This window comes from Erpetoichthys calabaricus, chromosome 4 (assembly GCF_900747795.2).
Source record: "Erpetoichthys calabaricus chromosome 4, fErpCal1.3, whole genome shotgun sequence".
In the NCBI taxonomy this organism is placed as follows: Eukaryota; Metazoa; Chordata; class Cladistia; order Polypteriformes; family Polypteridae; genus Erpetoichthys; species Erpetoichthys calabaricus.
This window is the reverse complement of record NC_041397.2, coordinates 52,932,160-52,959,788: the sequence shown is the minus strand read 5'-3', so window position 1 is coordinate 52,959,788 and position 27,629 is coordinate 52,932,160.

Genomic DNA, 27,629 nt, shown 5'->3' with positions numbered 1-27,629 from the left:
CTACAATGGAGCATTCAATCAGAAGAAAATATGAAGCTTGTTTTAAATTAAAAGTCGTTGAAGTGGCAAAATAAATTGGTAACTGCCCTGCTGCAACAAAATTCAATGTGTCTGAGAAACTGGTACGAAATTGGAGGAAGCAAGAATATGTAAAAAGAAACAATTTAGTGTCATATTTTTGAACAGGCGTATAAGTTAGGGTCTGATTTTATGATCGATTTGGGTTTCAAGACCTGACTTATACACTTCCAAAAGAAGATTAAGCCAGTTTTTAAAGTCCCTAAAGTTCTAATGTTCTACTGTGCAACTTTGGAAGTGTTGAGTAAATTTATTGTGAGAGTAAACTCCAAATATGGCAATAAGGGTGTGTGAGGCCTCCAAATGACCCACAAAGCAGGCCAGGATCTTCACTTCCTTTCCCAGAAGAGGCTCACTCCTTCAACTGCAACCAGCAGGCTTCTGCCAACACAGGCCTAAAATTAGGGAGCTGGCTATAGAATACAAGTCCTTAACTTATCAAAAGCTCCTTAGAAAGGCAAGAAAAACTCTGGCTTGCTTAGACAATACAATCTATAATATATTTATTAATCCATCCATCCATCCATCCATTTTCTAACCCGCTGAATCTGAACACAGGGTCACGGGGGTCTGCTGGAGCCAATCCCAGCCAACACAGGGCACAAGGCAGGAAACAATCCTGGGCAGGGTGCCAATCCACCGCAGATATTTATTAATATAGATTTTAAATAAATCTTTATTATATAGTTATAAATGAAGAGTTTATTTGTAAAAAATTGGAAAATACCAAAAAAGGGGCAAAAAAAGGCAAAAGGGATTTTGCCTAAAAAGGCAATTCACTGAAATCAAGTTCCAAAACACTATTCACAAGCAAAGTCTTAAAACATACCCAAGAAAGGTAATAACCCAGAAATCAGAAATGAAACAGTGCTCACAAAAAGACTTCTAACAAACTCAGTGCACCGCTGTGTAATCGTTCTCTATGGTTGACTTAAAAAAATTAGAGGGAGGACTCAGCAGCAGTGCTGTCAGGGTGGCCCCGCCTCCCTGGGTTCCACCCAAAAAGTACAAGGAATGGTAGCAAAAATAAAAAAAAGAGTACACCAAATCATAGACAAGCATAATGAAAATGACACAAAATATAAAAAATAATAATTCAAGATTAACAAAAACAACCATAACACAGAAAAATAAGACAACAAAATGAAAACAGACAAATCCAAAGGAGAGAAATTAGAGCACTGCGACCAAGAAATGAAGAGCTGTATGATTGAAGATACAAAAGGATAGTTAGGGGAAGATAGCAGGTGTCAAATACCAGAAGACGTACATAAATTACTTTGTGACTAATACCAAAATGAAATCTGAAATTCTGCATCAAAAGAAGGCAAGCAAGAAGTCCCAACTGTAACCTGTATGTCCTTTCTCCTAACATTATTTCTCAGGTTGGTTTTTAAGTTAATCCAAATCTTGGACAATGAGTGCAGTGTGCCACCATCTTAAATAGGCCTGACATGGTGAAATCATGTATTTTTCTGCTTGCAGACTATGTCGCAAACAACAGACATTGTCAACAACAACATGGCTGCAGCTATGAAAACTGAGTCCAAAACACAGGCACAATGTTATGCTGTAATGATGTCAATAAAGTAAAGTTAAACATTAATACAGTAATAAGTCAGTTGACAAATCCTCAGAGACTGATGCTCCTTTTTAAAGAAGTCTCAATAAAATCTGCTACAGCACATGCAGAAATTCAAGTAGCAGTCAGTTAAAGAGCTGCCCTTGTGTAACTTTCCAGGATAGAATTGTTGTTGTCTGTTGTTGATTTTGTGTCTGCTATAGAATGCAATGTTATGATGAGTAAGTGTTTAGTTATTTTATGTGACCTGTAATTATATTAATATTTTTTATAAAGTAATAAATATAGCTTGCCTGGTATGTCAGTTAAACGTAAAGTAACGTATTTACAATGCACATTATAAATGGCTGGAAACTGGAGAAAAGAAATGCCATGTAGCAGAATCATTAGAGTTAGCATCTGGTCATGAAAAGAGCTGATGTAGATAGTGAGCACATACCTGCAGGCACTGTGGAGATGCTTCTCCATTGCTAAAGCCCATTAGTCTTGGTGCATGAACACTTTCAAGTTCTCTTAAGTGTCCTGGATCCTCTCACAGAGTTGAGGAAAACGGCAGGTGGTGTTGAATTTGAAAACAAGTGAGGCGCAGCCGGTAGCATGAAATGTCTAGGTGGTGAATGAAGCAAATGAGAATATGCCAAGCCACAAAACTGGGCCATAGGCCACAGGGTTGTAGGGTGGCCACGTCACCTGCCCAAAAGTTATCATTCTCCCACCCTGACATTACAATATAAATCTACTTCCAATAGCAAAGTTTCTTATTACAAATTATCATTGCATTGAGGTATTATTTACAACATCGACACAATAAGGTATATAACTCCATTTTAACCTTCAAAACTTGACTTGATCTTATTTTGTCAGAATTATGTGGATAGGACTGTCAGGCTTTGTTAGGCTGAATGGCCTGTTCTCGTCCAGATTGTTCTTATGTTCTGATTTACACCCCTCTTCCACACTGTAATCAGAAATTCTTTCAGTTTCTAGGCCTGCAGTCTCCAGTTTCTTACATCATCTGCTTACATCATCTACAGCTCTTCTAGTATCTCATATTCCAAGCATAAGCTTAAATACTCATATATGGATGTTTTGACCAGGTGGGGCTATTCAGTAAAACATGTAATCCATCTTTAAGTGCAGTCTCTATTCCTAAATTGTGGGATATATTTATTTTCAGCAGTTAGACTTGAAGTACTGAGACACATCTTTTTCTAGTTATCAGAGTTGGCCTCCTTTCATACAACAAGTTCAAATATTAGATTAAAGAAAAGGAGACACTAAGGAGCAGGTTTTGCTTCACTGCGAGTTAGAGTCCTCTTTTGCCTAAATGCCTTTTTCAGATCTTGCCTTTCTTTTATCTTGCTCTGTGGACCTGTGACCAAAAGTAATTCCCTCATTGTTGAGAACTTTCAGGGGTGGAGCATACTTCCACTCACTTCTGGAGACCTTCTTGGGCATGTTCTTCTTATAAACTTCTGGCCCTCTCCTGAAAAGATAAAGTGCTGTGAGGCATCCAGACTCCCTTGTCTTTTCAGTCACAGAGTGACAGAGCAGACTTTGACAGTGCAGTGTACATAAATAAACTTAATCCATGTGTAAAATATACAAACATACCAAAAATAAATATATTATTATATTATATATTATTTAAATAAATAAAAGGTGCCGTTGTCTAGCCTGTAGAGGTTGGTGCGTCCCTCCATGAATATGCCTCCCCAGACCATCACTGACCCACCACCAAACCGGTCATGCTGAATGATGTTACAGGCAGCATAACGTTCTCCACGGCTTCTCCAGCCCCTTTTAAGGGTGAACCTGCTCTCATCTGTCAAAAGCACAGGGCACCAGAGGTGGACCTGCCAATTCTGGTATTTCGTGGCAAATGCCAATCGAGCTTCACAGTGCCAGGCAGTGAGCACAGGGCCCACTAGAGGATATCAGGCCCTCAGGCCACCCTCATGAAATCTGTTTCTGATTGTTTGGTCAGAGACATTTACACCAGTGGCCTTCTGGAGGTCATTTTGTAGGCTCTGGCAGTGCTCATCTTGTTCCTCCTTGCCTAAAGAAGCAGATACCGGTCCTGCTGATGGGTTTAAGGACCTTCTACGGCCCTGTCCAGCTCTCCTAGAGTAACTGCCTGTCTCCTGGAATTTCCTCCATGTCCTTGAGACTGTGCTGGAAGGCACAGCAAACCTTCTGGCAATGGCACGTATTGATGTGCCATCCTGGAGAAGTTGGGTTACCTGTGCAACCTCTGTAGGGTCCAGGTATCGCCTCATGCTACCAGTAGTGACACTGACCGTAACCAAATGCAAAACTAGTGGAAAAAAGTCAGAAAAGATGAGGAGGGAAAAGTGTCAGTGGCCTCCACCTGTTAAACTATTCCTGTTTTGGGGGTCGTCTCATTGTTGCCACTCTAGTGCACCTGTTGTTAATTTCATTAACACCAAAGCAGCTAAAACTGATTAACAATCTCCTCTGCTACTTAACTGACCAGATCAATATGTCAGAAATTTCATTGACTTGATGCTCTACTCTGAATAAAAAGTGTTCCTTTAATTTTTTTGGGCAGTATATATTTGCATATCCATTTAAAGCATACATCACAGTAATGTACAAATAACAGGTTATATTTGCTTCTCACAACACTGTCAAACTCAATTTTAGAACGACAACTATGTAGCAGTGCATTTTAATTGAATTGCAAATCCCAGAATTCCATTTGCCCCAAAGTATGGCAAATAGTACTTTGCCATTGGGCAACTTCAAGTTTTGTCACAAGGGTTGCTGGAATGCTGTGAACTTTAATTGTCCATATTTTGTTTCCATGCTTCACCCCATATCTGGTTTACAAATCACTCACTGGATTACAGTTTCTTTCTGGATTTAAATGCTTGTGCTCTGCCTGCTTGTTTGTGTGATTTCTGGTTTGGCAAATGTCTTTGTCCATGGGGCGCCCCTAATTTCTACAGATCTTCACATAATAACTGGAACATGGTAGGACAAAACTTTCCAAATATTTGGGAAACTATTCATTTGGTGCCTCAATTTGTTTTCACTATCATCGCATCTGAGGAACCGGAGTGTTTGAGGACGGTATTGTGAGTGTTTATTGTCATCCATTTGGTGTTTAATGTTTCAGCAGGTTTTGTTCTGTGTTTGTAATTATCGCCGTTGGAGCAATAGGGAGGAAATCTGTGTGCGCATTAATTATTTGTTGATTGTGTTTGCCCTCTTTATTCGGTTAATATATCTTTTACTTATCAATACATTTGTGCCTTTATGTATCTCTGTTTATGAGTGTGCGAGCTGCTTCAAGGATGAGTGTACTCCCGATGTCCCTAAATAAAATAAACAAATAATTGTTCAAAGATATGAGAATCTGAGCGCTTTGCAACTGCTACAACTGTACTCCAATTAAGCATTATATTAAAAGCCTTTGTAAAGTGGCTTTTTTTAAAAAATAATTTTCAGTCTCCCCATTGAAGGCAGCATCTTGTTAATCTAACAGGTTTCCTATCAGTCCATTTTCTGAATTTATTTTTTCCTTTATGAGTTCACAGCCCAAACCAACTAGCAAAACAGGAGCCAAATGACTTCTCATGCAGGCATGTCGTCACACCTCATTACTAAATAAGCAGTGAGCAGGACTTGAAACAAGACTCTGCATTGTGGAGTGTGTGCCGTCTTGGAGCAATGAAACCTACCATACAGTATGGAAAGTCACTGCCTGGAAGGCGTGATGAGTCTCAGCAGGTGGTACAGGATGGAGTTTTTGTAAGTGAAAGGAATGTTGTCACAATGCTTGACTTCAAGAGTGAATACCCATCCGTTTAACTGTGAGGAAGAGTTGGGTGCCAGATTGCCTGTCAATATATCACATGGAGAAAATATTTCAGTCTGTAAAATTGTGAGAGCTAAGGAATCCATTAGACAAGATGACATTTTTGCAGCAATTCTCAGTGATAGTCTTAATTTAGTCTTAAATGAGATAATCTTAGGGAGTTGTGAATGTTCTTGACACACACCTGTGACTGCCAGTCACATAGTGCAACATTCCCAGATGTGACTCGTAGTGTTCTGTGACTAACTATTATTGAACCAGGGTTTTGATTTTGTCACATGTTTTAGGCACAGGTGGTTCAGTGTGTAAGAACTGACAACCAATGAGAGTTCAACTGGGTTTATAATGTATGCAATGTCCACAAACAGAAGAGCCCAGTCAAATTTACAAGCAGAAAATGAAAGACAAAAGCAATAGTGACGTCAAGAAATGAAGAAAAGCACATGTTCTGGACCATTCAAACAGAGAAGAGGCCAGGGAACTTTGGAGCCAGCACAAATGTCTGTTCAACACTGCATCTTTATTTTTCCATGCTTCACATTGATTGTCTGCCAAAAGTATTGCTCGTGCAGTACTTCCATGGTGCAATAGGAAATCTGAAACTGTGCTGAGCAGTTATGAGGGAGTCATGTAATTCATCATTCCCTGTAATCTGATATTCTCAAGGCAACAAGACCCATTAACTGCGACCACTGCATGTGACATGTCTCACTTGAAATCATGCAGTGTGATGCCAGCCTAAACTAAATGCTTTTGGCCTTTTTAAACGTATTTGTTTTATTTTGTGAAACTTTACTAATTTGCTCCACATGGTATCTGTCAAAAGCCAACTTTCTCAATGGGGACAAATAAAAATCTGTCTGTCTGTCTATCCACCTGTCTGTCCATCCATCTATGGTACCGCTTACTCCTTCTGCTAAGACAATAAGTATAATGCAGCAATTGCTTTATTTGCAGGCCTTTATGTAAATGCAGGATTACTGTTAAATGATCTTTATTTTTAAAATTTTATTTTGGCATCATGCATTTTTTTCTGTATCCCCCAATATGATAGGGGGCAGCATCCCTGGGATTTAAGTCCTCTTCGAATGTCCACAGGGCATCATGGGAGTTGAAGTCACAGAGTACAGTCCAGTTGAATTCCATGGGTTCCACCAGGAGGCACTACAGGGCTATATGGTCCCTAGTTTGTGGGACTCTGGTCTGACCTGGAAGTGCTTCTGACAGATCATGTTCTAGCCATGGAAGTACTCCTGGATGAAAGATAAAAGGAGCCACTTCACTTTGGCTGGACGGTCAGAGTTGGGTGGCGATGCATAAGGCATGCTGTTAGGAGAGTGGAGGAGGAGGATTGTATGGCTATACTGATTGTACTTTGATTGTATTTATCTGTCTGTTAAGGTAACATTATCAATAAATCCCATGACTGTGTTGGGTATGGTTGTGTCTGGGGTTTGGGGCTTGTTGGCACCCCCTACTGGTTACAGGTCATATTTCAAAATGAACTTACACAGGTGAAATTTCTTTTTGTATTATTGAACAGGCAGTAATTGAAAAATCTTCATACTGCTTGAAAGGCACATCTGTAACTGTTAATCCTAGCCCTTACTTCTGGTAAATTTCCCATATTGTGTTCCAAAGGTCACATAATTTGGCAGAAAGTTGCCAGAGCTACAGGTTTTATTTCATTAGATTATGTTGGCTCTAAAAATTAATGCTGCCTTTGCCTCTTTGAGAAGTGAGAAGAAAGTTAGTGGCAAGTTTTGTGGAAAGATGTTGTGACGCCAGTGTGGCATTATGTGTTAAAGCATGTTGAGGTGGCACTAGTGAGAAGGCTGACAAATGAAGGGACTGGTTGGTTTCATGTTTAGGACCTTCGGCTGGATTGTTTAGAAGATATGCGGCCCCAGTAGCAAAGCATGAATTACCAACAAGGCAGTTGCTGATACACTGACAGGCCATTGAAGCCAATCCACTATTAGGCTCTGTTTATTTACCTGTTTTTCTACAACTGCTCTCTATCTGCAGACTTTAGGTGTCTAAAAGCTACAGGGAATGTAGAACTGAATTTCTATTATGAATATTGAGAACCCATCTTCATAATAATTCCAATACAAAGCTGATTGATGGAAAAAATGGTTATAAATAACAACATGTGAAAACTGGAAATAAGGGTCTAATTAAGCAAGGAGTGTAATTAAAGATTTCTGTCTAAGAGTGTGACTGGAGTGAAAACTGGCAAGACACTGCCGGGACAGACCTGGATTAGGATGTCTGAGGATTAGTGCTCATTTTTCATTATAAAGAACATTTTATTTACTTTCCAATTTTTTGCCTTCTTTTTTTTGATTTCTATCAAATTGCTTCTTATATTTATGCTTACTGTGTGTTGTGCTGTAGTGGAATTGCCACTTTCTTACAGCTCCACAGGCTGGCCCCAATTCAAAATCCACTGACTGTCCCGTGTGCAGCTTTTTGTGTTCTCAGTTGCCTGTCTGTGCCTGTTCCTGGTAGTCTAAATTTTCTCTGACATCCCAAACACATGCAGCTTAGTTAACTTGGCAAGTGTAAGGGTAAGAGTAACCACCTGGAGTCTGCCATGCTATCTAGGGGTTGGTTGTGGGATTGCAGACATTACTGACAAATAGACACCAACTTTTGTCTGACTATATAATGGAGCAAATTAATGGATGAATATATAGTTTTAAGACAAACAGAACTATACTGTACAGGAGAGGGTGTTCTAGAATTAACCCTGAACCAAAGGAGACCACAATTTAAAATAATGGTTTTATTGAAAAAAAAAAAAGTCATAAGGTATATATTCTCACTGAATTAAATTATTCTAAGTAAATGTAAAGTACAACATGTAGAAGGTAGAAATGTTAGGTTTCAATACACAATGGATGATCTGAAACTTCTAAGTGTATTTTAAGAGAAGAATTTAGGAGTCATAATGGACTCATCGCTATTTACATCCAGACATTGTTAAGAAGCAATAATGAAGGCTTAATAGGACGTCAGGTCAAATATCACGGGGTGTGCAGTACAAGTCAAGGGAGGTTATGCTTATGTTAAATAACACACTAAGGAGGCTGCACCTGGAAGACGGTGTGCAGTTTTGGGCTCCTTGTTACAACACAACAGTACTAGGCAAAGTCCAGAGAAGATCAAGTAGGCTGATTTCAGGACAAAGAGTTATGAGCTATGAGGGGAAATAGAAATAAATAGCTGAACCTTTTCAGTTGATGCAAACAGATTAAGAGGTGGCATGATTGAAGTGTTTAAAATTATGAAGGGGATTTTTACAGTAGATCCCACTTGTTACTTTGAAATAAATTCTGCACAAGGACATGGTTAGAAACTTGTTAAGTGCAGATTTCACACAAATGTTAAAAATGTTTTCTTCATGCAAAGAACCATAGACACATGGAGTAAATAACTAAGTAGTGTGGTGGAGTGTAGGATTTTAGGGATCTTCATCTAGGGACCTTCAAATCTCGACTTCATGCTGTTTTGGACAATTTAGGTGAATGGGATGGATGAGCTTGTTGGGCTAAATGGCCTGTTCTCATCACAGATGTTCTAATGTTCTAAAAAGTGTCCCGGCAGCATGACAGAGAGTTTTAATTGCTTCATTGGCCTGCACAGTTCCAGGATCTCCGCTTTATTGACTACAGGATGAGATGGAAAGGGCTCATTGAAGTAAGACTGTGCAGCCATTCAACTCTGCAACTACTCAATACAATCATTTCCATATGGTACAACGTTCCTGATCAATAAGGCCAAAGGAAGTGCAACACTTCACTAGATAGGTGTATCAAATATTTACATTTACATTTATTTGCTTGACAGATGGTTTTATCCAAATCAATTTACAACAGAATAATCTAATCTAATTTAATAATCTTGCAATTTATAGTATATTTGACTGGGAATGTACAGTTAGGTCCATAAATATTTGGACAGAGACAACTTTTTTTCTAATTTTGGTTCTGTACATTACCACAATGAATTTTAAATGAAACAACTCAGATGTAGTTGAAGTGCAGACTTTCAGCTTTAATTCAGTGGGGTGAACAAAATGATTGCATAAAAATGTGAGGCAACTAAAGCATTTTTTTAACACAATCCCTTCATTTCAGGGGCTCAAAAGTAATTGGACAATTGACTCAAAGGCTATTCATGGGCAGGTGTGGGCAAGTCCGTCATTATGTCATTATCAATTAAGCAGATAAAAGGCCCTCCAGGGGGTAGGCGTATCGATATCCAAGTCTACCATAAAGAGAAGACTGCATGAAAGTAAATACAGAGGGTGCACTCAAGGTGCAAGCCACTCATAAGCCTCAAGAATAGAAAGGCTAGATTGGACTTTGCTAAAGAACATCTAAAAAAAGCCAGCACAGTTCTGGAAAAACATTCTTTGGACAGATGAAACCCAAGATCAACCTCTACCAGAATGATGGCAAGAAAAAAGTATGGAGAAGGCGTGGAACAGCTCATTATCCAAAGCATACCACATCATCTGTAAAACACGGTGGAGGCAGTGTGATGGCTTGGGCGTGCATGGCTGCCAGTGGCACTGGGACACTAATGTTTATTGATGATGTGACACACAACAGAAGCAGCCGAATGAATTCTGAGGTGTTCAGAGACATACTGTCTGCTCAAATCCAGCTAAATGCAGTCAAATTGATTGGGCGGCGTTTCATGATACAGATGGACAATGACCCAAAACATACAGCCAAAGCAACCCAGGAGTTTATTAAAGCAAAGTGGAAAATTCTTGAATGGCCAAGTCAGTCACTTGATCTTAACCCAATTGAGCATGCATTTCACTTGTTGAAGACTAAACCTCAGACAGAAAGGCCCACAAACAAACAGCAACTGAAAGCCGCTGCAGTAAAAGCCTGGCAGAGCATTAAAAAGGAGGAAACCCAGCATCTGGTGATGTCCATGAGTTCAAGACTTCAGGCCGTCATTGCCAGCAAAGGGTTTTCAACCAAGTATTAGAAATGAACATTCTATTTCCAGTTATTTAATTTCTCCAATTACTTTTGAGCCCCTGAAATGAAGGGATTGTGCTAAAAAATGCTTTAGTTGCCTCACATTTTTATGCAATCGTTTTGTTCACCCCACTGAATTAAAGCTGAAAGTCTGCACTTCAACTGCATCTGAGTTGTTTCATTTAAAATTCATTGTGGTAATGTACAGAACCAAAATTAGAAAAAAAGTTGTCTGTCCTAATATTTATGGACCTAAATGTATATTTGCAAAACAAACACCTTTTTTCACAACGCTGCCCAAAAAAGACATTATAAGACATTATAAACCACTATGAAATAAAATTTCAAAATATGGAGGTTTGTAGGTTTTTACCCCTTTTTCCATCACATCTCACAGATATTATAGCAAGTCGTCTTTTTGAATAAGTTTCTATTAATTTTGCACAACGTAATGGAGCAAGATTTCCCTTTTCTACCTTGCAGATTTGCTTAAATTGTGCCAAGTTAGTCGGGGTGGGGCAGTGAATAATAATTTTTAGCTCTTACCTCAGATGAGTTGTGATGTTATTGTTAGGACTCTGATTGGGTTACTCAGGATCCTCAATTTTATTTATTTGTAAGCACCAACATTGTTGCTCTGGCAGTGTGGTCACCATCTTGTTTAAAATGTAAGCATTCTGGCAGTGATTTTATTCCAGGGTCATAAGCTTCCCTGATGCTGAAATGCATCCCTACAACAAGATGCTGCCACAACCACTCTGGCAATGGTGCTGTCTGGTTGTTAGATTAACATCACGCATACTTCTTAGATGTTCAAGCCATAAAGTTCTACTTTAGTCTCATCAAACCACAAGGTTTTCTACTACATGTTTGCAGAATCTTCCAAAACATTTTGCAAATTCTTTACAGCACGGATTTCTTCCTTTCCACTCTTCTGTAAAGGCCCTATTTGTCAATGCTTTGAAGTCTGTTGAGCTTCTGTCCAGTTACTGACTTCTGAAACTCAGTCAGAAGGACAACTAACATCATAGCAGTCTCCTTGGCAAGTGCCATTGTGAACTGCAGCAAAGTTTAGAGAGACAGCTTGACCTAGGCAGTGTTGTAGTCAGGCAGTTATTTTAATGTATTACATGTCTATCTATCAATCTGGAACATGTTAATTATCAGCTGGTCAGGAAGCACATCCTTACAGAAAGAACATTATAAGAAACAAAATGATCAGATTATTAACTTAAACACATAATATGCAAAAATACCAGGACTATTACCTAATCCTGTAGCCTGCACCATAAAACAACACAGAACTCTTTCATGTGAACAGATCAAAAATGTCTGTGGTGCCTCAGGGCTCTGTCCACACCATATAGACTGCTATAAAAAGCAGTCAGGTCTGTTTAGGCTTTGTTCCTTCCTCATTATTCTGATCAGCATGTCACCCTCTCACACTTCTCCATCTTACAGGAAGGAAGCACCTCTCACCTCATTTATTTAGATAGCCAGCTAACTGATTAGTAGCCTAAACTCTCATTTAAAATTTGAAAAATGCTTTTTCTAAAGAAATGCAGCACATAACCTTCTTACTCATTTATATGAATACATGTTCCAAATAAATAAACTGTTGAAATTTTAAAAAATGATGCAAAAGGGTTTCTAAGTGAAGAAAATGACATTAAATAGATCCAAACAGGGCACAATTAAAAAAACAAATGTCACTCACACGTTACAACACAGGTTTCAGGATTTTCCTCATGAGAAGTACCTAGGATTTGGACAACAGACTTGATCTTCATTTGCTGAAGTGAGACATTCTCTGGGCAATATAGTAGCACATTTAAAGTTTTCCTCTATTTGAGGTTCACTCAGTTCTTCTTCCCCTATATCACAGGTGTCGAACTCCAGGCCTGGAGGGCCGCAGGTTTCCATTCTAACCCTTTTCCTAATCAGTGACCAGTTTTCATTGCTAATTAACTCCTTTTCCCTTCCTTTTAATAGCCCTGTTTTTAAGGATTCCGTCCTCTGAATTGATTCGTTTCTTCATTAAATGGCAGCCAAACAGAAATGAGACGTGAAACGAGCCAACAGATGACCAGCTAAACTGGAACATCAAACTCCAACCAGTTTCTTAATGAGAAGCCAATTCTTGCTGTTAATTAAAGCCGTTACTTAATTCCATAGCTTGCTGCTGCTCTCATTCTACTACAGCAGACATTTCCCAAAGTGTTGATTTTCTGTTTCTGATTATTGACCTGAGAAATCAACCTTACCGAGACCCTCACCTTTCTTTATGTTCAGATAATGTGGTTAGCAGGTCACCTGTTTTCTCATTTTGTGTCTCATTATTGTTTGGCTGCTAATTAAGGAAATAGAAAGAACTAAGGGGTCTGAGTCGAGTTAATTAAATCTAAGGCAAAAGAAGTTAATTAGCAGGAAAAACAGGTCACTAATTAAGAAGGTGGTTAGAATGAAAACCTGCAGTCATTGCGGCCCTCCAGGACTGGAGTTCGACACCCCTGCCCTAAAAGAACAAACACTGCAAGATTCAGCTTATCTGTGAAAGTGATGAATGTAAACCATTAAGCATTGTACACTGGCTAGGGTTTTAGGACAGTGATGTAATGAAACCTGGAGCTGCTGGGTATTAATGGTTACTAGACTGTGTTGGGGTCAACAGATAACGAGGCTGGAGAAAGACAAGGAGCCAAAACTGATGATAATATATGCATAAGTAAGTTCAGAGATGAAGCTAACCAGGTGGTTGTTGAAGGAATCAATGCCTCCAAGCCTTTAGATGATAACAGCTATGACTATAGACTCAGGATATCTAAATTCTTGAAGGATTTCTGAGACAACTGTTACACTCACAAGGGGAAGACACAAAGTATGAGCTGACATCAGTAACCACCATGAACTTGTCATGCGATATCTTTGGATATGCCTGTTACAATGCTTTTTGAGAAACCTTTTGTGTAGTATGTATTTAACTCTGCCCTCCTAGACTACAGTTCAGGATTTAACACTATTGTAGTCTCGATTTAGGACTCAGTGTCACCCTCTGCAACTGGATTTTAAACTTCCTAACCAACATACCCCAGCATGTGCAGACTGGTAGTATCACATCCTCTACAATGACGCTCAACACAGATATTGCACATGTTAGTATGCCACCAAACAGGCCATAATCCTATTTCATTTACAGATATGGCCAAACACAAGTCAAATTCCATTATTCAATTTGTCAAAGACACCACCAAATATAGGCTTGATCACCAACAATGATAAGACAGCTAACAGAGAAGATGCCTATCTTCTTGTCTGAGTGGTGCCAGGACAACAACCTCACCCTTAATGTCAGCAAAACCAAGGAACAGGTCATATATTTTAGGAAACAGAAGGTAGACCAGATTGATCACTTCATCGAAGGGGAGGTTGTTCAGAGGGTGAGCATCTTTAAATTTCTTGGAGTGACTATCATTGATCAACTTAAATGAACATTGATCACATTTCAGCTCTTGTCAAAAAGGCCTCTCTACTTCCGCAGACGTCTAAGGACAGCTCTCTTTTTTCCATCTGTTCATGAACTTAAAACGGGTAGAGTGGAGTCAATCCTCATTGACTGCACCACATCCTGCTATGGCACCTGCTTGGTCCAAGATTGTAAAGCACAGAACGTTACCAGAACTCCACTGCCTTCTATTCAGGACGTATGCAAAATTCACTGTTTTAGAAAAGCAAAAATGATAATTAAAGACCTCAGCTATCTTTCACAGCCATGTCTAGCACCCCCAGGGCAAATAGTGCAGGATCCTTGGCACTTGCACCAGTAACAGATTTGACACGGGAGGCACGTATAAAAATAAATAAACTTTATTTTCTTCAGCTGGAGGGCATGTCTTCCCCATGTCCCCCAGCCACAACACAGTCCCAAGCACAAACTCAAAACACACAAGGTATAGCACCACACTCCTCTCTTTTACCACCACTCCTCCACAGGCTTTGTCCTCCTCCTCCCGAATCTGACCATTGAGTGGTGGTTGCTGGCTCCTTTTATGGCCCACTCAGAAGTGCTCCAGGTGCTTGATCACCTGTTTCCAGTTGCACTCCCAGGTGGGGTTGAAGATTTGTCCAGATGGACTCAGGAGCCCATGCAGTGCCCCCTGGTGGCCACCCCAGATCCCAACAGGGCCGTGGAGAACTCCATCTCCCATGGAGCCCTGCGGGAGGCTGAGGCCCCGCTCCAGCCCAGGGGGGCTGCCATCCAGCGTCCAGGGGGAGGTACTGCACCGTCCAGGGCTGCTCGACCCTGAATATATAGTGAAGGGGCATCCCGGCCAGTCCACCACGATATATATATATAATATATATATACAGTATATATGAGAGCAATAATTATCTGCACTTTGTCTTTCCCCACACACTTGCAGAAACGGGATGTGTCGGTGGAGACAGTGGTAAAGTGTTGATGTTGTTTAGTCAGTTTCGCTTGTTATTTTCTTGGAGTAAACATGGCTGCTCCGCTATTCACTTACACCAAAGAAGATCAGCAAGGAGATATCCACTTTTAATCTGCTGAATGTTTATCGGGAGCCAAAAATCTCAGAGGAGACAGTTTTTTTTACCAAAAATGGCCAGACAAGTGTTAAGCATAAAGAAGGATTTCGGCCCCTGCTATACCTTCAGCCCATTGAAAGCGGATATCTGCTTGCTACTCTTCTTTGGTGCAAATGGAGAGTGGAATGACCCTGTTTACTCCTAGAAAACAAGAGAAATGAGAGAGACAACACAGAACTATGTAAATTAAAGAATAATTGTACTGTGTAATTTATAGCGCCACATTAATATACAGTATGTGCAATCCCTTGCAAAAGACTAAATCCAACCTCTGACTATACAGTGTGTCATGTGAAGACAGAATGCCACAAGCACTGGGATTGCTCACATCTCCCATGTTCTACTGGCACTGGAAAGGCCAGATTGTAATGAGATGGCTTAGCCTTGATAAACTAAACTGCATGGCTACTCTTTAGTTTACATGATTTTGAGTTGTGTGATGGTTTTCTTCACATTATATGTTTTGATTTGCAGATTGTACCGTAAATTGCACAGTACAATGATACTTTAGTAGTTGTGCCCATTGGCTGCTGATTTTCATCTCTGCGTATGTCTCACTGTTCATTAGCTTTCTTTTGTCCTGTGTCCTTTTGTTCGTGTGCTCTGAGCTCTGATGTGATGTAATCATGGCTCCTGAAACAGGTTCATGAGGTGTCCTGAATTTGATGGCTGGATGAAGTCCGTTTCCACACAAGCCTTTGATCTGTATATAAACCCAAGCCCAAATCAACTCTTTCTTTGGCGTCTCTTCTTTCTCTCTTTCTTCCTCTATCTCTCTCTACCTCCTCTGTCCTCCAGCAGGCTTCATCCCTCTTCCTCCAGACTCTGGCTCCTAGAGCTGCGGCAGCCAGCTTCTTTCATGCTGCACCCGGGAGTACTTCTGGTGTCCTCTAAGCCTGGTCTGAAAGCACTCTGGGTGAGGTGAGAGCCTGATAAAAGTAGGGCTCAACAGTGTTTGTGGCACCCCCCGAAACCCAACAGGGCTGAGCCACCAAACTCCAACCCCCAGCATGCCCTGTAGGAATCCACTTTAACAACTCGTAATAATGCCCTGAGCAATCTTTCTCCCAGGTCCTTCCATTGAGAAGGCATCCCGACTGTTTAAGGGTGCTGGCAGTCCGCCACAAATACAGTATATAATTAGTAGCAGGGCAGCATCCGTATATTCAATAGCATAATGTAAGTAACAAAACAAAAAAAAAACTCCAATTAAGGTGGGGGGAAAAATAAAATTGGCAGTGGATCCCAGCCTCCACTGGACATGCTACCTAACATAAATGTACTCAAGTCATTCCTCATTGTTAGCAGGCTTCATCTGAGTGAATCTGACGAAGTCAGTCTTGTGGGCCGCAGGAGCACCTGCCTTCATTCCAGCATCACTGGTGGCTCCATGGTGTCTTGGTCAGGTGGACAGGAAAACTGGAAAAGAAAGTACAGAAAAGTAGAGATTAGGAAAGATTGCAAATCCCTGAACAGTATGATAATTCTATGCCTATACTGTATAGTCTATTAAGAATAGAACTAAAATGTAGCAGCAAAAAGCCAAATTTAAAAAAAAAAGAAGTTTTTTAGCAGTTGTGGAAGATCAGCCTCGACACAGACAGACACCGAGACAGCCAATGTCCAAAACACACGCTTTTATTATTCTTTTGCATACACAGCACAAACACAGGGCACAAACCACCACTATACTCAGTCCCTCTTTTCTTCTGCCACCTCCACTCCTCTCCTGCAAGCTCTGTCCACTGTCATCCGACTCCTTAATGGAGTGAAGCGGCCCCTTTTTTGGCACACCTGGATGTGCTCCAGGTGTGCCCTGATGATCTTCCAGCAGCACTTCCTGGTGTGGTGGAAGTGCTGCAGTCCATGGCTCGGGAACCATCCAGGTGCCCCCCAGATGCTATCCAGGGGTGCTGCTGTCTTGTACGCCAGGGAAGATATGGCCCCTCTCCTGGTCCTTCCCTTCTCGAGGTGTCCCGGTGGGGCAAGGTCCCTGGTCGTCTGCCACACAGTTTATAAAAATGTTCCGCAGCATTAGCTTGGCAAATGTATATTTGTAAAGTGCTAAAGATCTTTGGTGCAAAACAGCAAAAGGCTGCCTCACCTCTTCTTTTAAGCTTGGCTCTTGGAATTATAAGTAGACCTCCATTACCACCGCCACTGCTTGGGGTGTTGGGGAACACTCACTCCAAAATATAGGAAGGAGCAAGATTAGTTAAGGCTTTACATAGCATTAATAGTGTTTTAAAGTCAATTCTAAATGACACAAGCAATCAATATAAAAATGCTAAAACCGGTACCTTTTCGTTTAATCGTTTACCTTTTACTGTGTCTTCCTTCCGTTTGGCACAGCACAGCGGTCTTTTTATTATCTGTCCTTTTTGGATTTGGCCAACTATCTGGTTTGTGTACTTTTGGATTCCAGACTTGTCGAAGTAAACTCTGATAATTTACTGACGTGCCTGCATTTTGTTTTGCTCTGATATGCAGTGCTGTGGTGCCTGCTGAGCTGCTGTTTACAGAAGGTTATGTTGTACAGTAACCCGACTTCTGCTTTTCTGAGTGCGAAAAGTGGTGGCCACAGTAGCTCAAGCCTCAGACTCCTTATTTGCCTGAGTGCTCTTTTCTCTTGTTAGGATTTAATCAATTACTTTTAAAAACAGTAAGTAGGCTAGTCTCTGCTATGTCACTGGAAAATAATGTATATATTGTGGAAATTATCGTTTTTAATATCACAAAAAATGTATTTGTGTGCTGGATATGTTGATTTGTGTGAAGGTGTGATACAGATGACAGCAGTAATGTCTGCAGACAAGCAGCACTTACTCACTTTGCTTATAACATCAGTTTTTCTATGCAGCTTGCTGTGGCTATCAGCTGTTGTGCACTACGATAAAATATTAGAGATATTTAAGCAACTGTTTTTCACAGCGCACAGCATGTTCTGCTTATCAACCCGAGCGCATTTCAGCACAGCAAGGCACCATAAAGCCTCTGTGAGAATGTGTTTCCATGCTGCATGTGTGTCGGCTGGCACGATTTCAGGTCCGGCTGGCTTTCAGATTTGGCACTACTCTTCATGCTCAGTCAGGTTGCCCTTGAGGTTTTCATTCCGCATACAGCAGTCCAAACAGCTGAGCCCAAGTAGTTCTGGGTATGTTCAAAGAGTCCAAACTCAGAAACCTTTGTGGACGAGAACGGCTCTCTAAACTTCTTCTGTTAGCAGATAAAGATATGACTGTGAACAGAGATACAGTTATTGTAATCTGTCAAAGCATGGGATCCAAAAGGAAGATTTTTCTATAAACCCCCAAATCCGACAACACTGGGAAGTAGAAACATTAGTATTATGTTTGTTTTGTTTTTGTTACTGAGAGATATTAATATATATAGTAAATATAAAATTATTTTACATTGAACTGCAGTGGTGTAGGTCATAAAAATGTCACTTTTCCTTACTGAATGCTAAATACACAAAGCGAATGTTAATCTGTGGCACCAGCTAATCAGTTCTAGTGGCTTTGTGAATATCTGACTCACAACAGCAGGAAAACAAAAGCTTGGTTTGATGTGCTGTGACGTGAACTCCTACTGTTGAGATGGAAGAAACTGCATTTGGTATTTGGTGTAACTAGATGGGAATTGTTTGATTTGCTTTCATCTTGTTATATCAGGAAAATAAAGTGTATATATATGAGGTAGAGGAAGTGTAATGTCTTTTCTGATAATCTAACATAATTAGTGATCATGAACAAACACTTTTTGCCATGTTTGTGAATAAAAAAAAGCCCCTGAATGTACAAATTTCCCTTGAAATTAAAAAACACAGAAATAAAACTGGACACTGATTTATGTCCAGGATTATAAAATAACAAATCTCACACCATGAAATGCTCCTTCTCCCCCTTCAAGCAGCTGCCCACCGTAGGGTTTGTGCATGTCAGTGCCAGGTGGCCATTCCACATGTGCGCCCACTGCTGTCTCGAGCCAGTGCACTCCTTCCAGGTGACGTCATCAAGTGTCGCTTCACTTTGTTAGAATTGGTTGCTATGATGCCACACAAGATTAGGTGACATGCCCTCAGTGTGTCTAGCAACAGGGGTGTTCTTGCACCATTTAAAGGGTATCAGAAATAAAAAAAGAAGCTCAAGGACTGAGAACTTGGAGAAAAGCAACAAAACCTGGTAACCAAAGCTCAATTGTCAATAACAAAACTAAGAGTGGTTAATTTTTATGACTACCAGAAATCATTTTTATATTAGGAAACGTCTACAAGGAAGAGTGTGCCATCATCTTAAATAGCCCTGGTTGCCATGAGGTATCAACAAGAAAGAGCTGCCATCAGCAAACAGTACAAAATGGCGGTGCCCATGAGAAAACAAAATGACACAATAAACAAAAAATAAGAATAAAATAATAAATGAATCAAATAGAAAAATTAAAGAAATACAAAAAAAAACCCGCAGAATTAAATACTCCAGTAAATCATAAAAATGACAGTGTGATCATGTGATTATGGCCTCCATCTTATTAAAGGTTCAGTGATTGAAATTCATTTGCATAAAGAAATTGTTTTTTTCTAGAAAGAAAAAATATCTACTTTCCTTAAAAATATAGTGATCTGTGATTAGTGATTATGATTCTCAGTTCATTTGTCATTTCACTTTTAGAATACTGCTGCTTTTGTTAATTCTCTTTCAAATATAATCTCTACCACTCACCATCTTATAAATAGTTCTATTCTGGTATAGAAAGAACTTAAAGGTCTCAAAGTACATAGAGTTGCTCTCATCTGGACTGTTAGGATTTTTTAAATTAATTTAACATGTTCAGAGAAGTGGAGCCCAGCCTGAAAGCATTAGGTGCAAGGCAGGAACCAGCAGTGGACAGATCACTAAAGCTTCATGGGCACACGACCAATACACATACACATAGGGGACTGCTGATGAACCCAACATGCACCTCTGTTGGAATCTAGAATAATCCATGTGGGAACAAGTGCAAAATCCACACATTGATATTTTGGGATGTGTGGTGCAGTGGTTAAGGCTTTGGACTTCAAACCCTGAGGTTGTGGGTTCAGATCCTGCTTCTGACACTGTGTGACCCTGAGCAAGTCACTTGACCTGCCTGTGCTCCAACTGGAAAACCAAAAAGAAATGTAACCAATTGTATCATAAATGCTGTAAGTTGCCTTGGATGAATGTGTCAACCAAATAAAGTAAATAAACTATTTGGACTGGGAAGAAAAGTACAAATTCTTGTAGTTTTGAGTCAGTCAGTGGGTCTAACCAAACCAGTGCTGTGCTACCTCCATAGAAACACACCACTTCAAAGTTAATATCTACCACCTTCACTCTCCTTCCCTTCCCATTTTGAGGTGTTAAACTACTAAGGTTGAGTTCATGTACAGAACCTGCTGCATCCAATTTTGGGGTCTAGTGGTACCGGAACTGATGAAGCATCAAGCAATAAAGTAGCCAACCCTTAATGGAGTGCCATGTTTCCAAACATAGTGTCACCTCCTCTATCTATCATGTTTTTCAAAGCTCCTCTACCTATGACGTGTTTTAGTCTAATTCCACCTCCTTTCTCTTGTCTGCCTTTCATGTTCAAAACAATCCTCTTCTGTCAACCATTTTTCTGTTATTCTAATCACATCCAAACATCCCATAACTCCACATCATTGTTCTTCATATTTCTGGCATTTATATTTTGATTTTAATGGAGTTTATCAAAGTGCTCGAATTCATGGATTGATTGCTGTGTTTCACCAATATGCTTTTCTAACACCAAATCATATTTACTTGTCTAATTCTAATTATTTACCATAATCTTCGTCCTTTAACGATAAACAGACAACTGCATCAGCTGACTCTCCTGCTGTTTTCTGACTCACCTTCTGTTCAAGTGAAGCTCCTAAAGGATCCCCCATAAACTCAAAGTATACACTCCAGCCACTCACTATTTTAACAGTCTGCTATCATCTGCTTTGCATACTGCACAAGTGGTAATTCAGAGAAATCCCCCCACCCCACCCCAGGGAAGCTCAACAGCTCATTAACTCTTCAAATTTCCTGCACAGACCATCCCACCTGCACTCTCTTCTATGTTGTTTGTACGAGTGTGCATGAGAAAGCAGAAGCTTATCAGCTCTGCTCAGCAGCACGTTTGCTGAGTCATGATGTACTGCACAAGAGAAATGCATGAACACACAAGTTCAAATAATACTGTGAGAGAGGAGCTACGCAGGTGTCCATGAGCTGTCAGAAGGGGAGCAGACAGCTATAAATCTGGCTTGAGTGGCATTAGCTGTGGGACTGGAAATCGGCACTTCTATCGAAGCACTTTAGTGACATGTCTCCATTGGCCTGGGTGCATGGCCAATGGCAAACCTTGGGAAGAATCTTGGCTTGGAGGCAGATGGTTTTGCCACTGACCTCACATGAGTGTTTTGAGGTGGAAGTGGCAGCATGAATACAGACGCACAGGATAATGCTTGGAGCCAGGGAAGGTCAGAGCAGCACTGAGATGGTGGTTCAACCACAAAGAAACTAACAGCCTTTTTTAAGGCCTTCTTATCATCACCTTTGTCAAAAGGGTTCCCTCCGTCTTTTGCCCACTCCATGATCATTACAATATGTTCTGGTATGTCAATTAGCATTTGTTGGGACTGGGGTGGTACGGTAGATGAGGATGAGAACAGCCAAAAAGAAAAACGAAAAATAAATAGTTCAGACAGAGACAACGAACACTGGTGACTCTGTGGCCAACCCAAAATATCCCCAGGCCAAGATTGGGAGCTTAATATAGAGTTACAAACCGCAGTGTCGCTGCTGCTCTGTCTGGTGCTCTTGTGAGCTCCTTACATTTCCCTTCTCAGATATTTGGTCATCCTAATGACCTTTTTTGAGAGAAACAGGAAGTCATGTCTGGCATGTGCCTTTTAATAAGAAAAACCATGGGAACATGTTTGAGCGCTCTTTGTTGTTCCTGGGTGTGCTTGAGCTTGCATGCACCCATCAGGTTTACGAGTGAAGTCACATTAAACAATTCTGCATTTTCCAAGTGTTTGCCCAGTGTTTTGTCTTGGTAGAGTAATATATTGCGCTACTTTCCCCTTTTGTATTATTAATATGTAGCCTTTGTCAGAATGCCTCAAATCTCACAGACTTACAACTGTTTATAAGGTATTGTAGTTTATAACTTCTCCCCACCTTCACTTCTACATGTATAACCTCAGGCAACAACTAGGTGTAGTAAAAGACAAGCAGGAGTTAAGTTACACTTTAAATAATGTATTATTGATAATATTCATAAATAATAACAATATGCAAAGTACATTTGAATATTGGCAACCATACAACCTGATAAATGGTGATGTGTAGTTTCAGGCGGCACACAGACTTGTTAGTTACCTAAAATGTCTCTAGTTAAGGCATCATTTGTGGTCAGCTTTCTTCAGAACAGGCCACATGCCTGTCTCAATATGGCTGCCGAGCTGTGCTCTTCATTGTGTTGTCTTTTCAGTTCATGGTGTCAGATGGTCTTTCATCATTTGGTAAGACAGAGAGAGAGAGGGTGAGGTAAGGCAAGCAAAGTTATAGGATTTCTGTCCAACCCCTACAGCCAATAGGGTGTTGTGATACTTAAAGGCTTTTGATACAAGACACCTTCACACCTGCCCTCCAAACCCTGTGTTAAGGTAATGCTTGGCAGTTAGGCAGCCTCGCTTTCTTGTGGGGGTTTACTGAGAGACTCCAGCCAAAATACATTAGCCAAACTTGTTTGAGGCACTTCCCCCAACAATGTCGTAAAATTACAAAGAGACTCATTCCTAAAAGGGGGGAAGGGGTTCTTAAACCATTGCTGTTATTATCTGGAATGTAACACTAATATTGCTTTGTCTAAGTTACAAATAAAGATATTCAAAATATTTATCAACTTGTATGCAAAATTTCACGTCACAACACCCAGTCCCAAAGCTTGTCCAGATATTTTTGAAATTTGTTTTCTGCCTCCTCTGTGTCTGCCATTACTCCAGTTTTTATATGATCTTTGAATTTCAGAAGTTTACTACTTACACCAGAGTCTTTGAAGCAGAGGCGGCCTTAGGGGTGTGTGGGGCCTAGGGCTGACCAACCCCACGCAGGGCTGGTTACATCAAACGCTGTTACCGGTATGTGTGGACTGTATAAACTTGCGCGCAAATTTAATAAAAGTGATGTTAACATACACCGGATTTTCTCATTACAGTATTCAGCAAAATTTTTGCAAGATAACATGCAGATTTTATCAAAATATAGCAAAATAATCTATTAAAAAAGTGCAATTCATAATTCATGACAATACCATGACAGTGCGAAATTTGATGAGGTGTCATGCGGAAATTAGCAGGGCCTCTTCTAGAGTCTCGATATGTGTTGTGTCTTACACATTCTACCTTATATAAAACTGAGAAACGCTGTATCATAACCGCTTTCCATGTTTTTCTTTTTATTTACTTTTTTTATAACTAAGAAAACATATCAATGCGCATACGCACACATAATGGTTAACAGTATACACCACAAAAAAGTAGATCCACTAACACCATGTACATAACAATATGCGATAAGGATTCCTCTTAGAAACATCTCAAATATGTACATACTGGAGAATATAACTTGACAAATTGGCTCAAACGGGACACGTGGACCTCAAAAGCAGGGCCCCCCTGGGGTGGTCGCCCCACTTTCCACCCTCAAACGCAGCTCTTGCTTTGAAGACAGCAAATATCAACCTTTGAAAATTTAGTGCCAGTAAATTTCAATTTATATTGTGACGTGTGAGTCCCTGTCTTGCACCCCAAAAACAGGAGGCTGAGTCTCAGTACTTTAGCCAAACCAGCTTTATGCAGCTTGAAACAGGAACAGCACAGTTATTTATTTCAGCGGGATCTACCACTCTCATATACAGAGACACAGCAAATGGGCATAGTTGTGGCCAGGTCAGTGACCAAGTTATACTGTTCTTTGCATTTATAATGTTCCTTGCATCGCCCATCAGCGACAGGAACATATAGCGCAATCTCAATCGGCTCGTAGTTGTTTCTATGGTGCTATGCTGTGGTGCTGCGAACCTGCGGTTGCCTTGGCAATGGACAAGTAGCCCTCCACAGATGTGGCAGTTGTGCTTCGGCGTGTCGTCCTGTTGGGGTGGGGATCCCAAAAGAGTTCAGAAACTTCACAATAACACATACTGTAAATTTAAAAACCACATTCAACCATCCATTTCTAAATTCAGTTGTGCATCGAGAGCTTATTCTGGCAGCTCTGGGCACAGAGCAGGGATCAGGCCGACAGGACCCCAGTGTGCTCCGGAGCATATTCACACTCACCCTCAATGACAACATAATAAGAATGATTTTCTGCTTAGTTGGTAAACTGAGTTGAGAAATGCATGGAAGGAGAGTGTCCTGTACATTGAGCACATTTGTCTGGCAATGGCTTCAGTAACAGGCAGTGTTAGACATAGCCATGAATGTTCTGGGGGCACCATTATGATGCAGTGTGGATAGCTCTGCTGCTTCAGTGCTTTACTGTCCTGGGTTCAAATCCTGGCCTGGTCACCTTAATGTGTGGAGTTTCTTCATTATTTCCCGCATCTCAACAACTTTCACGTTAGGGTAGTGGAGATTCTAAACAGGCCTGGTAATGCCAATAATGCCCATCATGGCCTGGTGTCCCATCCAGGACTGAATTATGCCTTTGAGCTTAAAGCTGCCCTTATTATTATTTGAAATTCTTCTGTTCCCTTCAGCTTCACATCAGATGAAGTGAAATCAATGGGTGGATGGATAAGCCTAATGTTCACATTTAAAAGAAGATATGGTGAATTAAAAAAAAGATTATAAATAGGGAAACAACAAAAAAGAACAAGATTACATTGTCATTGTCTTAACTCCTGTCAATCATGCTGATCTTTGAGGGATATTTTCAAAAATACTTAAATGGAAAACACTTTTGTCACCAGTGATTTAACGTAAAGCATTACAATGGCGTAACTACAACATTGTTTAGTCACTGCAATTGTCCCCTGGCGGCTGTATTTTCAGTATGGAGTTTCCCACTTGTGTTTATGTGATTTTCTGTCAGGTATTCCTACAATTCAAAGACCTCCTGAAAGGTAACACTAAACGTTCTTGTAAATGGGTGGGTGGGGTGTGAATGTGCCCTCTGCCTGACTGGCTGTCTATCTCAGGCTGGCGTCAGCTTTGCACTTATTCAGTCCTTTTACATGAGCTTTAATAACTTGGTTGTTCACTGAAACCTGGTTTATAAAATGCCATGCAAACCCTTACTCCAGTTATAGCAACAGGAATAGTTGGTCTCTGAGAAACCCAGTTAGCAAACATAGTTTCATAGATTTCTAGGTGAGTAACCTGATTATTTGTAAACCAAGTACAGCTAAGGATTTTGTAGTCTGTGCAAGTTTGTTGCACTCTGACAGGCTGTACGTGTGTGTATCATCGTGGTATTTCCCTCTACTTACCCTTTACCTATTTTCTTTAAGGGTAAGTGTACTCGTCAAGTTCGTTACCGGGTTGGTCTACTGTCGCACTTTAAGATTAACACACGCATACATAGATATACGCATACACACAGACCCTAACCACAAAAGTACCGTATGAAAGACGCATACACATGCACGTTATTCCCTAGCACTTTAACCCACACAAGTACCGTATGAATAACACATGCAAAGTCCGCTTTCCTTAGTACATCAAGAGACTTACTTATCATAGACTTGAACAACATGCAATGTCTTAGATATATCTCAGACCTAAATGTTACCTTTGGTCTCCGGGAATATATTCAAACATACAAAGGCTCAACATCCCTGTCTATAGGCGATTTATCAACCAGCGAATGTGTTACTTTAACGCACTGTTCATTACTGGACAGAGCTCTTCATCTGTAGCTCGATAAACCGTGCAGCTTGGATCATATGGCACTTCCTCACTGCTCTAGGTGCTCAAAGAAATTTACCTTATTACTCCAATCACTCTAAATATGAAAACAAAGTACAGAAAGTTAAAAGCAGCATGGTATTTATTGCATGAATAATAATAATACCAAATAGAACAAAGCATAATAGAAAATAAGATTGATAGTAAAGTCTGGATATATATAGTCTTTAGGAAAAGCTTACGAAAAAGTAAAGATGACAAGGATGAATGTCCCAGGTTGGCTTGTGATGTAGCACTCGTAGTTGTTCATTAGACGCGGAGTACTGATCAGGAGGGCTGCTGTGTTCCAGCTGTGTTTAACCCCTCACTAGTAACTGAAAGTAAACTCTTCATTTTTTAAATATTTTTTTCCCATTTCATTTCACTTGTGCTTCCCTTCTGTTCCAGAATGGCGTCAGACCAAACCCCTTCACTTCTGAGGGCTGCTCCACCAGGTTATCCTAAGTCCTCAGCTGTCGCTGTCCTTCACGAAGCAGGTGCACCAAGTCGGAAGCAATCCACATTTGACAAGAGAGAGACCAGATTTACTAGCAAAGCAGTAGAGAAGAGAGAAAAAGAAAGGTGCTAGAAGAGAAGAGCAGCAGAGAGGTTGTAACTTATATAAAAAAGACTGAAAACCTTGTGTTTCTGCAAATAAGGTGCAAAATTATAAAGATGGTACCTTCCAAAAGTGTTCAGACCATTGATCAGTTCTGTGATTTTACTGTACAGCAAATGCTGAGAGTTTGTTCTCTGTGATCGCTTCATCCCCAAAAGACCTTCATTTCTTAATTTGCCATGTTTTATGTTATTTAAAAATCTTCAGGCGGTAATGTCGACTCGTCGCATATCTTTCTTGATTTGTTCGACCCAACACTATTTAAGTCTTCTGCTTGGCCACTTGGGATCAATTGTAAAGCAGTTCACTGAGCTGTCATTGCTGAGGATGACATGGCCATACCATTAGAAGCGGGAACTGCGTATCTTCCCATCAATAGATGCCAGGGCCATGATCTTCTGAATGTCTCCATGGTCAAATCTGGTTAGGCCGAGAACCCACTGCAGCTCTGTCATCTCCATGAAGTGTAGCACCTGCCCATGCTTGGTGGAGGCTGCCCAACATTGGCAGTGGATGACTGCTTTGCTGATCTTTGCCTTGAAGTAGTTTGGAATCTTGCGAATCTTAGCATCCACTAGTGAGTCAATAAAATTTCAGCTACATTTTCTGGATAAAAAACCCAAAGTTAAGGGATTGTTATTCAGTCAGTGAATATAAATGACAGTTGTGAAAATGAAGACTTAAGAACATTCCAAGGAATTTAGAGATACATTACAAATTCATAAATTAGGATGAGGGTACAAAATGATATCCATGTGTTTAGATGTCTCAGTGGGCACTGCTGGTTGAATTATTAGGAAGTGGAACCATAAAGACCTTGTCTAACAAAATTTGTCTCTGAAAATTCAATATGAAGAGAAGCTGCAGAGTGGCCAGTAACTACACAGAAGGTGGTACTGACA